Below are 14194 nucleotides of genomic sequence, written 5' to 3'. Positions count from 1 at the left end.
ATCATGGTCGGTGTAGGTAAGACTGGCTTTTAGTGGAGAAGCCTCGAGAATCACCAGGGAGTAAATACGTGCCCAGGGCAGGAACGGAGCCCACCATCACCCACGTTCCAAGGTCAGAAACCACAAAAGGACTGAGAAAAACATCCAGAAAACTCTTGGTAAATTGATAACTGTGGTTATCATTAGAAGTGGGGGAGTTTTAACTTGACATACTTGTATATTATTTAAAATTTGAACACCAAGCATGTATTCCTTTGCAGGAAAAAGAAGTGAAAGACAGGACTTCCCTGGCAGTCTAGTGGTTAAGACTCTGCACTTCCACAGCAGGGGGCAGGGCTTGATCCCTGGTCGGGGAACTAAGACCCCCACATGCTGCAGTGTTGCAAAAAAAAAAAGAAAACAAAAAAAATAAGTGAAAGACAAAAATGAGTTCCAAGAAACTGAGTGGCTGTGGGAGTTCCCTGAGGTGCAGGTCTCCTCACCCGCCCCTTACTGACAGCCCCCCCACAAAGGTGACCCAAGAGTGGAGCAGAGTGGACACTCCACCAAGACCACGCAAGAGATAAAGTCCAGCTGTCCCAGGGGGTAGGAAATGCAGATTCTAAATAAAGCTTTCTGTAAAGTGATGCTGCAATGTTTTAATGGAAACACCAGTTTTCTTTTCAACTAGCTTTAATACAGATATCCCACTTCAAAGTAAACTTTCTCCAGTAACATTTCAGGATCAAAATAAAATCTATTTGGAGCAAATAAAGTAGATTCTGCCCTCAGTAAAGTACTGACAATAGACACCAGACACAATAGATTGATAGTAAAGTCTTGATAGACATATAGTAAAGTATCGACAATAGATACCTCAAAAACTAAAATCATTTCCCTTGTGTTAACAACCTAATTCAGTTTTGGAAAATAGAACCTTATTCGCAATGTTATTAATGTGTGTTAAATTGCACCATAAAGATAAGAAGATCTCTGTCTTTTTCCGTATGTTGCCCTTGTCTGCTCCTCTCTGTAGTAATACACATCAGACTACTTCGTAACGTTCATACAACGACAATAAAATGTTATTATGGTGGAAAAGATCTCTGATTCCAATCCTCTCATTCTCCTAAACATAGTTCAAAACTGGGTTATCCTTTCTGTTTCCATTTCAAGACCGAAGTTTGGAGGCTTATTAATGCCAGAATTGAGAAATCTAAAGGAAATGTTACTTTCTCAAACAAAGTAAATTGTTTGGAAAATTACCGAATGAAATACAAGCTCACTTCTGTCACTGTAAGATTGAATTGTAGGTGTTTGTAACAATGAAGGCTCCATGCCCATCAGGCAAAACAGAGGCCACATCATTCAAATGCTTACATCCGGTCTACATCTGGGTACTTCTGGCCGAGGTTTAGAAGAAAAATGACATAATGCAGGGGTTATTCTGTGTTCAGAATTCTGCTAAGCTTTTATATGAAAGGAAAGACAGGGACAGATGTGGAACAGACACTCGAAGGCAGAGGCGCTGGGGACCCTAATGCCCCAGGACAGACCCTCCTTAAGGAAGTGCACCTTGATTTTGTATCTGCTTCTCAGGTGCAGGCTATAAGCTCTTCTGCCCCACCAAGGCAATGCACACACATCTCTCAACACCGGTTATATACTGTCTTAGCTGAACGCATTGGCAAAGGCCTTTTAAAATCACGCATATTTTCTGAATGCAGTCTTATATGTTTATCTCTAGCATATCACAAGTGTGCTGGAAAAGTGTTGGCTTAATTTTAAAATCCTACCTGAGCCAAACCCAAAGAAAGCGAAGTCACAGCCTCAGCCTCCCTCCTAAGATAGTCTGGTGGCCTCATGAGTGCAGAAAGGGGCCTTCACCTGCAGGGGCGCCTGACCTTCAGTCTCACCCCGAAGGCTGTCCCTCCCATGGGGAGTCAGCTGTGCCCACTCCCATTCAAACAGGTGTGTGTTTGGGACAAGCAATTTGGTGCCTTTCTTCATTGGCAACCCAGGCAGGAACAAATTTAGAGATCCTTTTATTCCAGAAGGAATCTGAGAGAGCTCTGAGTCCACAGTGCAGACCTAATGGACTCTCAGAGGGGGCCGGTTTTAGACTAAATGTTGTTCCATCAATTAGGGGCAGCACAGCATGACACTGGGAGCTAAACCAGCTGCCACAGACTAAACGTTTGTGTCCCCCCAAAATTCATATGCTGAAATCTAACCCTCAGTGTGCTGATATTAGGAGGTGAGGCTTTTGGGAGGTGATTAGGTTATGAGGGTGGAGCCCTCAGGAATGCGATTAGTGTCCTTATGAAAGAGACCCCAGAGAACTCCCTTGCCCCTTCCACAACAGGAGGACATAGTAAGAGGCTGGCCGCCTATAAACCAGGAAGCAAGCTCTCACGAGACACCAATACTGCCCAGACTTAGATCTCAGACTTCCAGCCTCCAGAACTGTGAGAAATATATGTCTGTTGTTTATAAGCCACCCAGTCTATGGTATTTGGCTATAGCAACCCGAAATAAGACACCAACTACAGAAGCAGTTATTGGAAAGGCAACACCTGCATGCTCAAAATTGTAGTTTTCACATCCTCATGACGAAGAATTTCATAAAAAGATTTTTAATGGATTAAACAACTTTAATTTGGTAGACCCAGAGGCAATTGCTGAATCTTACTGAGAACCAAGTCTGCACACCACCAAGCCTCATCAGAGAGTTCATGGTCAGGTACTGGGCAGCTGGGTAGCTAAAACAGTTCAGGGTCTGTGGCATAATGAGAAATATATATCTGGTCTTTGTCCCTGGATCCTGACACTGAGCTCCTATATCCCTCAGAATTTCCCAGGTGATAGGACTGTTTTTTGTTCTAATGAGGTGACTCTTGGTGGGCTCCTGGATGCTTCCTGGATGGAGGCTGGTCACCAGAAAAATCAAGCCGTGATTAGAAGCTTGAAATCTTCAACCCCACTCCACCCCCATTCTCCAGAGAAGAAAGAGAGTCTGGAAATGGAGTTAATAATTGATCACACCTCCTTTGATCTCCTTTATTATATAATAAACCAGTAAAAATACATAAGTGTTTCCTGAGTTCTGTGAACCATTCTAGCAAATGACTGAACCTGAGAAGGGGGTCATGGGAACCCTGATGTATAGCCAGTAGGTCAGAAGTGTGGGTGGCTCTGGACTTGCGATTGGCATCTGAAATGGGGGTGGCCTTGTGGGACTGAGCCCTTAACCTGGGGGGTCTGACGCTATCTCCAGATAGTTAGTGTCAGAATTGAGTCAAATTGTTGGACACCCAGCTCATATCCACTGAGAATGGGAGAATGGGTTGTAGTTGTTGGAAAACACCCCTGGATCCATCTACTTCTAAAATCTCAAGGGGCATTGTAATAGTAACAAGAAAACTTTACTGAGGATACACTTATTTAACACATGTGAAAAAATAATACCATAAAGTTACAAGTATTGATCATGTTACTTGCATACCCACAGCCATCCTTTATATCCATTTAAAAATTCGAGTTAGTATTTCAAGCTTTGATTCTGTTAACATCTGATAAAAGGCTATCATACAATGGAATACTGTAAATGTTGAGCACTTGAAATAAATAGCTATTTTGCTTGCAAAATATTAGTCACCTGCGGAAATTACCTAGTGCGAAAAGGCTCTACCTCTCCCTGGGACCTCATGCCTCTGGAAGAATTCTTCTTGTGCCCTTTAAAAGATTTCGTAACCAAGACTAAAGAACCATCACATATTTTTGCAAATAATGCTGGGAGGTGCATCGGCATCCACAGCTATGTTGAACGTCCCTCCAATGTTGGAATGAGGCTGGTATTTCTCCAAAACAAGTCTACAAAGCCTTGCGGGGCTTCATAGAGAGAAGGCTCCTTTGTCATCTCCCATTTCTTACCCCATGATATTCACGTCAATGCAAAACAGTCCAATCGTCAGGTGGCAGGGGTTTTAAGCCTCTTCCAACACCTTGAGGTTTGAGAACCACAGGCATCAGCCTTAGCTCAGAAACAAGGTTCAGAGGGTCCACTTCTGGGACAGCAGCATGAGGAGCTCTGCAGACCCACTCCACAGCAAAACACGTGTAACTGGTGAACACTAATAATGATAATAAAAAGAAATTACAATCTCGGAAAATTGTCCTCAGCGCACGCAGCAAAAGCAGAGGTGTTGACTCAAGAAAATCTACTAAAACTTGGTAAGAATGATAAGAGTCTGAGGTGATTTACCCAAACGACCCCCAGCTCTGTTTGACAGAACCCCACCTGGGGTGGGTATGGCCAAGAAGATGGGGGTCCCTCTCCTCTCAGCTCCTGATCAGGGGGTATGGCATCGTACCAAGGGGGCAGGCCACCAGCATTTCTCATTCCCTCCAGCTCCAGAGCTGAAGCAGCGAAATTCCTGGTGAGTGTGGCTGAGAGTTTGGGGGCACCCTTCCCTTATGCAGTGCCTACTCACTGAATGGAGGCATATGGTAGACTGAACATATGGGGGTCCTGATTATCCCGACCCCAAATCACTCATAGAGCAGAGGTTCCACACCGGGAGAAGCAAATCAAGACCAGAGGCTGCCGCTGACAAGAGCATTAGCTCAGAGATTCTTCCCAGGGGAAAGGCAGTTCACAGAGGGCTCCAAAGCTTTCCACAAAGGAACTGACCGCATTTGAAACAGAGTGCAGGAATGTTCAAGCCTCAGGGTGCTCTTGAAAACAGTAGCTCCTCTTAATTAAGAGAAAAAAGCTAAACCAAGCCAGTTCACCAGAGAGAACCATGGAAAGAGACAGCTAAGGGGCTTCCCTGGTGGCGCTGTGGTTGAGAGTCCGCCTGCCGATGCAGGGAGCGCAGGTTCGTGCCCCGGTCTGGGAAGATCCCACGTGCCGCGGAGCCGCTGGGCCCGTGAGCCATGGCCGCTGAGCCTGCACGTCCGGAGCCTGTGCTCCGCAGCAGGAGAGGCCAGAGCAGTGAGAGGCCCGTGTACCGCAAAAAAAAAAAAAAGAGACAGCTAAGAAGAACCTCCTGGGGTAAGAACAAACCTCAGAGACTGGCCTTAAAACTGAACACTAGCCAGAAGACTGCGCAGCAGTTTATGGGCATTGCCGAAAACAGCAGACCAGTCAGCCAATAGTTAGTGGAGCCCAACAGCTGGGTGTGATATCAACTGAAACAGCTTAATGGAGGGATCAGGAAAGAGATAGTCAGAGAGCCCTCTGAAAATCCCTGCATCCCAGGGTGACTTTGCTTATGCTTAAATTGCACCCTCTGAGGAGTGACACCAAAGGCTTTGCACTGGCGGGGAAACAGACTCACTAAAAGAGGCTAGCTGTATCACTAAGCAAATAAATAGGCAAACAACTGCAAAAGCAAGCCCAGAGAAAAAGTAGGGGAATCAGTATCCAGAGTTACCAAAATATATTACCTAAAATATCTGGCTTTCAACGAAAAAATTATGAGACATGCAAAGAACAGCAAAGTGACCCATATGCAGGAAAAAAAAAAAAAACAGACAACAGAAACTGTGAGAGGGACCAGATGTTGTACTTAACAAAGTTTCACAGCACCTATCATAACTGTTCAAAGAACTTAAGGAAGCCATGCTGGAAGAAGTAAAGGAAGTTTTCATGATGATGTCTCATTAAATAGAGAACAGCAGTAAAAAAAAATTATAAAATGAAACACACACTGGAGGGGTCCAATGGTAGATGTCAATGGCAAAAGAAAGAATCCATGAACTTGAAGATAGAGACTGATTGAGATTATGCAATCCAAAGAACAGGGAGAATAAAGAATGAAGAAAATAGACAATCTTAGAGAAATGTGGGACACCATTAAGTGCACTAATATAAACATAAGAAAAACAACTCACCACACACAAGAGAAGCCCAATATGATTTACAGCTTATTCCTCATCAGAAACCATGACTGCTACAAGGCAGTGGAGATAGGTAGCAAAGAGCGGACTTCCTGGGTAAATCATTCTCTGCCACCAAAACAGCATATCAAACAAAACAGGATCTTAAAAAACACCAAATCAGAACATTAAAGTAAATACAACATGCTTGAAATTATGTTACTACTTTTCAAATTAGTAACTATCATTAAAATTGATTTCAAATCCTGGGCAACGCTTTAGGCCACCTACTGGGGGAATTGTAATGCTCTTGGTTAAATTCTAGAAATTCTCTCATCAGTCCTGGAAGTTTTTTCACAGTGTTCAAGAGGAATTCAGTTGTGATGACTAACTTGGGTGAAAGTCCAAAAATGATCCTCTAATTTGAGAGTTTCAGGAAGCAACACTGATATAAGAATTTAAACAATTTAGGGACTTCCCTGGTGGCGCAGTGGTTAACTCCACCTGCCAATGCAGGGGACAGGGGTTCAAGACCTAGTCCAGGAAGATCCCACATGCTGAGGAGCAACTAAGCCCACACACCACAACTACTAAGCCTGTGCTCTAGAGCCCGCGAGCCACAACCACGGAAGCCCACATGCCTAAAGCCCATGCTCCGCAACAAGAGAAGCCACCGCAATGAGAAGCCCGCGCACTGCAACGAAGGATAGCCCCCGCTCGCTGCAACTACAGAAAGCCCACGCACAGCAACAGAGACCCAACGCAGACAATAAATATAAATAAATAAATAAATTTATTTTTTTAAAAAAGAATTTAAACAATTTAAAGTAACACAAGGATTTTAATAATATATCCTGTATCCACTAAAATAAATGCCAGGGAATGTATATGAAAAACATTTTTTTTTGGCCCCAAAGTATTTACCAAATCTTTGAAAAGGCTTGTGGAAGATCTTTTTGACGTGTCCCAGGAAAATGAACTTCTGGGTGCCCTTGTACTGGTGTCAGCAGTACAGTTGTGAGCCCTCCCTCCCCCTCTCATGGTTTAAAATTAGAGCCCATGGGGCCTGGGAGTCACTATGGAACTGCCTCCTGCCCTCAACAGCTGCCTTCCCTCCCTGCAAATGCTAATATTAGGGCGGCACAAATTCCTAGAGTAGAAATTAAGGGCCACAATTAACTGGGTGACTTAACTTGGCAATCTTGCCCTTTTATCATGGTTAGAAACTGGACTTTTCACAGCCATGGCTTTGCTACAAAGTCACTCAGTTTCTTCAGCTCAACCCCCGTATCTTTGGCCTTTCCAAAGAGCTTCAAGACTCCAACTTATTTTCCCCTGGGCATTACATTCTGGGCATCAGTTCATACAACATCCTTTTCACTTCGGCCCAGGGCTGTGCTGGACATGCTCTGGACAAAGTTATTTCTAGGGCATACCACAAAGTTGTTCCAGGGCCTCCATGTGGTCACTGTTGGACCTTCAATGGCCAGAGCCAAGGTTAAGCACATATAAAAGGGTCACAAGAACAGAGAAAGCTGTCCAAGCAAGAAACAGACCCTATTTTTCTAACCACTGACTCTTGGATGTCAGAGCTCAATTAGGAAGCTGTAGTAATCAAGACAAGACAGTGGCTCAAGAATAGAATAGTAGAAAAGAGAAGAATAGAGAGCCTGGAAACTGGCCTGCACACATTCAGACACTGAGATGTCCCTACAGAGGACTGGGAAGAATTGTCTAGACAACCAGCTCTCTGAAAAAAATGAAAGCGAGATCACTACTTTGCACCTATCATGGGATGAATGGTATCCCCAGAAAAAGATATGTTGAAGTCCTTACCCCCAGAATCTGTGCTTGGGAGCTATTTAGAGGTAGAGTCTTTGCAGATGCAATCAAATCAAGAGGTCATTAGGATGGGTCCCAACCCAATAACTAGTATCCTTATAAGGGGAAATGTAGACACAGAGGCAAACATGCACTGAGGGAAGATGATGTAGGAACGCAAAGGAAGAAGCCCTTGTGAAGACAAAGGCAGAGATTGTAGTGATACAGTCACAAGTCCAGACCTCCTGGGGCACCAGGAGCTGAAAGAGGCAGAAAGGATCCTTCCTAGAGCCTCTGGAGGGAGCTTGACCCACTGACACTTTGAGTTTGTACTTCCGTAGGAGAATAAATTTCTGGTGTTTTAAAGACACCCAATTTGTGGTAATTTATTACAGCAGCCCTAGGAAACGAATATAGTGTCATACACAAAATTCAAGCGGATTAAACATGGAATTACCATATGACCCTTTAATTCCATTCCTAGGTATGCACTCAAGAAAACTGAAGCATGTCCACACAAAAACTTTCACAGCAACTATTCACAATAGCCAAAAAGTGGAAAAAACTCAAATGTCCAGTAACTGATTAACTGATGAATGGACAAACAAAATGTGCTCTATTCTTACAATTGAATATTATTCAGTCATGAAAAGGAATAAAATACTGAAACATGTACAATGTGGATTAATTTTGAAAACATGCTCAGTTAGAGAAGGCAGACACAAAAGGCCATAAACTATATGATTCCTTCATATGAAATGTTCAGAACAGGCAAATCCAGAGACAGAAAGTGGATTAGTGGTTACCAGGGTCTAGGAGAGGAGAATGGGGAGTGACTGCTTAATGGATACAGAGTTTCCTTTTGAGGTGATGAAAATGTTTTGAATCTACATAAAGGTGATGGTTGTACAACATTGTGCATGTATTAAATGCCTCTAAATTGTATACTTTAAAATGGCTAACTTTATGTTATACGAATCTTACTTCAATTTAAAAAAATCAAGCTGAAATGAATTTAAAAACCTGACTAAAAGTCTCCACCCCAGCTCCACCATGTTGGGACTTGTGGGTCGTGTGCCGCTGCCTCAGCCTCTGAGGGCTTGCGGGGACTCAGCCCTTCAGCACTGCCACCCCAAGCCCAGCTCTTACTGCGGGCCGCTTTGGCAGCACTCCACCAGCTCTCCAGCCTGCCAGAGACTATGCTGCTCAAACATATCCATCGCCAAAGGCAGACACCGCCACTGGGTGTGTCGTGGCGGTCATTGGTGCAGTGGTGGACGCCCAATTTGATGAGGGGCTGCCACCCATCCTAAATGTCCTGGAAGTGCAAGGCAGGGAAACCAGGCTGGTTTTGGAGGTGGCCCAGCATTTGGGTGAGAGCACGGTAAGGACCATTGCCATGGATGGTACAGAAGGTTTGGTTAGAGGCCAGAAAGTCCTGGATTCTGGTGCACCAGTCAAAATTCTTGTTGGCCCTAAGACCTTGCATAGAATCATGAACATCATTGGAGAACCTATTGATGAGAGAGGTCCCATCGAAACCAAACAATTTGCTGCTGTTCATGCTGAGGCTCCTGAATTCATGGAGATGAGTGCTGAGCAGGAAATTCTTGCTACTGGTATCAAGGTTGGGGATCTGCTGCCTTCCTATGCCCAGGGTGGCAAAATTGGGCTCTTTGGTGGCTCTGGAGTTGGCAAGACAGTACTGATCGTGGAGTTAATCAACAATGTTGCAAAAGCCCATGGTGGTTACTCTGTGTTTGCTGGTGTTGGTAAGAGGACCCATGGGGGCAATGACTTATACCATGAAATGACTGAGTCTGGTGTTATCAACTTAAAAGATGCTACCTGCAAGGTCGCGCTGGCGTACGGTCAAATGAATGAACCGCCTGGTGCTCGGGCCCAGGTAGCTCTGACTGGACTGACTGTAGCTGAATACTTCAGAGACCAAGAAGGTCAAGATGTATTGCTGTTTATTGATAACATCTTTTGCTTCACCCAGGCTGGCTCAGAGGTGTCTGCTTTATTGGGCAGAATCCCTTCTGCAGTGGGTTATCAGCCTACCCTGGCCACTGATATGGGTACCATGCAGGAAAGAATCACCACCACCAAAAAGGGATCTATCCCCTCTGCACAGGCTATCTACGTGCCTGCTGATGACTTGACTGACCCTGTCCCTGACACTACCTTTGCCCATTTGGATGCTACCACAGCGCTGTCCCGTGCTATTGCTGAACTGGGCAGATATCTAGCTGTGGATCCTCTGGACTCCACCTCTCACATCATGGATCCCAACATTGTTGGCAATAAGCATTATGATGTTGCCTGTGGGGTGCAACAGATCCTACAGGACTACAAATCCCTCAAGGACATCACTGCCATCCTGGGTATGGATGAACTTTCTGAGGAAGACAAGTTAACTGGGTCCCGTGCATGGAAAATACAGCGTTTCTTGTCTCAGCCATTCCAGGTGGCTGAGGTCTTTACCAGTCATATGGGGAAGGTGGTACCCCTGAAGAAGGCCATCAAAGGATTCCAGCAGATTTTGGGAGGTGAATATGACCCTCTCCCAGAACAGGCCTTCTATATGGTGGGACCCATTGAAGGAGCTGTGGCAAAAGCTGATAAGCTGGCTGAGGAGCACTCGTGAGGAGGTCCTTTTGGCAAACTAAGCACTCATCCTCTGTGCTGTCCCTCTCCTTGCCCCTAATCCAAAAATCACAGTTTCCTCTGTAAGCCACACGAGAGCCTAGACTGAAGACATTGTGTTCTGTCTGAAGAGTATTTCAGGTTTACAATAAAATGTACATCCCTCAAAAAAAAAAAAAAAAAAAAACCAACACATGAGAATTCCTTGGCAGTCTAGTGGTTAAGACTTGGCGCTTTCACTGCTGGGGCCTGGGTTTGATCCCTGGTCAGGGTGTTAAGATCCAGCAAGCCGTGTGGCACAGCCAAAAAAACAACACAGTTTTTAGAAGAAAATTGAGAACATGTATATGCAAAAATTTCTTAAACAAAACATAAGACAACAGACATCCTAAAAGGAAAATAATTATTTTGACTACATTCAAATTAATGATGGGGAATTCCCTGGCAGTCTAGTGGTTAGGACTCCACACTTGCAGTGCGGTGGCCTGGGTTCAATCCCTGAGATCCTGCAAGCCGTGCAGCATGGCCAAAATAATAACAATAAAATAAAATTCATGATGGCTGCCCAAAAGAAGATACCAAAAACAAACTTCAGAAAGGATGCCTACCACATGTGTGAGTTGCAGGAATTCTTACACATGTGTGCTACAGTACAGATACAAGGATGTTCAAGGTGGTACATGGCAGCAAAATATTGTCAGCAAACTCACTTGCCGGGGGGAGAATCAAATAAATTGCAGGACATACCTGGCGAACGCAGGATGCAGTCATAGAAAGAATACAAGAGGTCCTCGCCCACTGACATGGGAAGACACCAGTATCAGGGTTTTCTAGAGAGACAAAACCAACACGCACATATACGCATCTGAGTTGGCAAACTGGAGAGCCAGGGGAGCCAATATTCCAGTCCAAGTCCAAGGACAGAAGACTGATGTCCAGCTCAAATAGTCAGACAAGAAGAGTTGCCTCTTCCTCCACCTGTTTGTTCTATTCAGGCCTTCCAATGATTGGATGAGGCCCACCCACACTGGGCAGGGCCACTTGCTTTATACAGTCCACCAATTCAAGGTTAACCTCATCCAGAAACACCCTCACAGACACTCCCAGAATCATGTTGGGCCAGATGTTTGGGCTCCCCGTGGCCTACTCAAGTTGACACATGAAATCAGCCTTCACAACACATGTACCCAGTACAGAAATGTGAACACAGAGGACACAATTCCATGTAAGCTTGGAAAAGTACAACACAGAACACTGTGTGTGGGCACAAACATACAAATAAATCTATGTCTGTAAGTGCACAGAACTGTCTGAAAGTGAGCACAGATGGCTAATTATGGTGACTTTCGGGAGGGTGGAAGGGAGGACACAGGCTTTTCACTCTACGTGCTTCTGTGCCATTAGGTTGTATTCAACAGGCACACATCCCATTTGCAGTTAAAAAAGAACAACAAGGTAAGTTTTAAAAGAGGAAAACAAAGCCAATGGGCTTTGCTCATGGAACTCCACAAGGGAGATCTTCCAGGAGATGCAGCCCTGGGCAGAGGGAGCCAAGCGCGACAAGGAGAGGGGGCCTGAACAGCAGAATCCTGGAGAACTCAGTCAGGAAGAGATGCTAGGAGGGCCAAAGCCGGGAGAAGACCCAGAGCTGCCTAAATTGGTGTTTTGTGTCCGAACTCTGAGCACTGTGGACAGCATGCAGCCTGGCTCATTAGAACAAAGAAAACCTGTAACAACAGGAGAAGCAGCAGCCCCCCAAGTGTGCTGTGCAGGAGGCTGAGCCTGAGCAGGGCTGGGGTGAGGGTTAGGGTAAGAGCCATGGCCAGGCCAAGGTGAGGGCCACAGTGAGGGTCATGGTAAGGGTCAAAGTAAGGGCCATAGTGAGGGCCACAATGAGGGCCAAGGAGAGGGCCACAGTGATGGCTAAGGTGAGGGCTAGGATGAAGATCAAGGTGAAAGCCAACTGATGGCTATGGTGAGCGTCACCAGGAAGGCCAAGGTGAAGGCCACAAGGCTGAGCTGATGGCAGAAGTAGCCTCATTGCAGTAGTGAGTGCCAGGCCTGGGGTTCAGGCATTCCCCCTCACCCTGCACTTTTCAACCTGCCTTCAGAGTTGTTTCTTTCAATGAAGTCTTAATCAGAGCTCAAATATAGAAAGCTGATCAGAGTAGAAATATTATAGTGCCGTGGTTCTTAAAGTGTGGTCCCACCAACTTGTGGGTCCCTGAAGCCCTTTCAAGACACCTAGCAGTACGGACAGTTTCCATGTTGCCTCTTTCACTCTTACTCTCTCACCAGTGTGGCATTGTCCCAAGGTTGCAGGACTCCAGAGCAGAGAATTCAGCTGTCCTGTATGAAGCTGGGTATTAGAGAGATTTGCACACTAATAAATGCCACTTTTGTCTCTACATTTTGTTCTTTGTTGGTTTTAGAAAAGACAGGGGTTTTCCATTAAAAATACATTATTTATATTAACATATAATGGGCTTATTATTATTTTAAATGAATTAATAAACATTTAAAAATTTCTCAGTTTTGATATCAATAGATTTATCACACAGGAACTAAAGCTCTTTGAGGTCTGCGGGAAAGTTTTTAGGAGTTAAAATAATTCTGAGGCTGAAAAGCTCCCAGGGAATCCCTGATTGGTACAGGACATAAGTCTAAAGCAACAGCACTAAACAAGAAAGAACACAATGGTTTTGAGCAACAGAGTTCAAGACTCACAGTTCATAAACTAATGGCTGTGGTAGAAATAGACCCAGAGTTAATGTACATATGTGTGTGTATACATGCACACATGCATATACGTATTCTGGCCAAACAGAAAAGATTTGGGGATGAATAACAACAAGAAAAATCTAAATAATGCTTTTCATTAGAAACACACCTAAAACATAAGGATATTAAAAAGTTCAAAGAAAAAGAACAGAAAAATACAGAAAAGGCAAATATTACCCAAAAGAAAACTGATGCAGCTATATTACCAGCAAACAAAATTGGCTTTGTGGGAAAATAGTAACTAAAGTTCAGAGGTCATTTGAAAAGGTTCAATTCAGTAGGCAGCCATAAACTTCAAAGGAAAGGCATAACATAGTTGATGTCCTCTGACCAGAATGTTAAAATTCAGCAAAAACAAAACAAAGACAAGCTCCATTCATTTAGATATCACCTCTAAATAACTTAAGGGCTAAAAAAATTGCAATGGAAATTTTTAAATATTTAGAACTAAAATGTATCAAAAACATGGCCTGTCAAACTAATGGGATACTGTTGAGAAAGAAACAGCCTTAACAGCTTAGAGTAGAAGAAAAGAAAGGCCAAAATCTAAAAGTTAATCATCTAATTTCAGAAGCTAGGAAAAGAATCATCAAACCAAACACAGAGAACATATAAGGAATGAAAGAATAATGATAAGAACAGAAATTAATGAATAAAGAGTAAAGAGAAACCAGAGAGGATAAATAAAACTACATGTTGCTTCCTTGACAAACCTTTGTCAAGACTGACCAAGAAAAGGAGATGGCAAAAATAGCCCACATTAGGAATGAAGTGATGGCAGAATCACAAACACTGCACAGATTGAAAAGATAAGAAGATTCAAACTATATTACAAAGCTATAGTAATTGAAACAGCAATGGTACTGGCATTAAAAAAAAAGACATATAGACCATTGGAACAGAATCAAGAGCCCAGAAGTAAACTCTCACATCTGCAGTCAACTAATCTTTGACAAGAGCATCAAAAACACACAATAGAGAAAGGACAGTTTCTTCAACCAATGTGGTTGGGAAAACTGTACATCCACATGCAAAAGAATGAAAATGAACCACTATCTTGTATCATACACAATAATTACCT

The 14194-nt window shown here is 43.8% G+C and overlaps 1 pseudogene; it reads left to right on the top strand.

Annotated features, from left to right (window-relative positions):
- Positions 1–8736: 8736 nt before the first annotated feature.
- LOC112413328 (ATP synthase subunit beta, mitochondrial pseudogene) lies at positions 8737–10333 on the top strand (annotated as a pseudogene).
- Positions 10334–14194: the final 3861 nt, after the last annotated feature.

Source organism: Neophocaena asiaeorientalis, unplaced genomic scaffold, assembly GCF_003031525.2.
Source record: "Neophocaena asiaeorientalis asiaeorientalis breed wild unplaced genomic scaffold, Neophocaena_asiaeorientalis_V1.1 scaffold241, whole genome shotgun sequence".
In the NCBI taxonomy this organism is placed as follows: Eukaryota; Metazoa; Chordata; class Mammalia; order Artiodactyla; family Phocoenidae; genus Neophocaena; species Neophocaena asiaeorientalis.
This window is presented reverse-complemented; position numbering and strand designations above follow the sequence as displayed.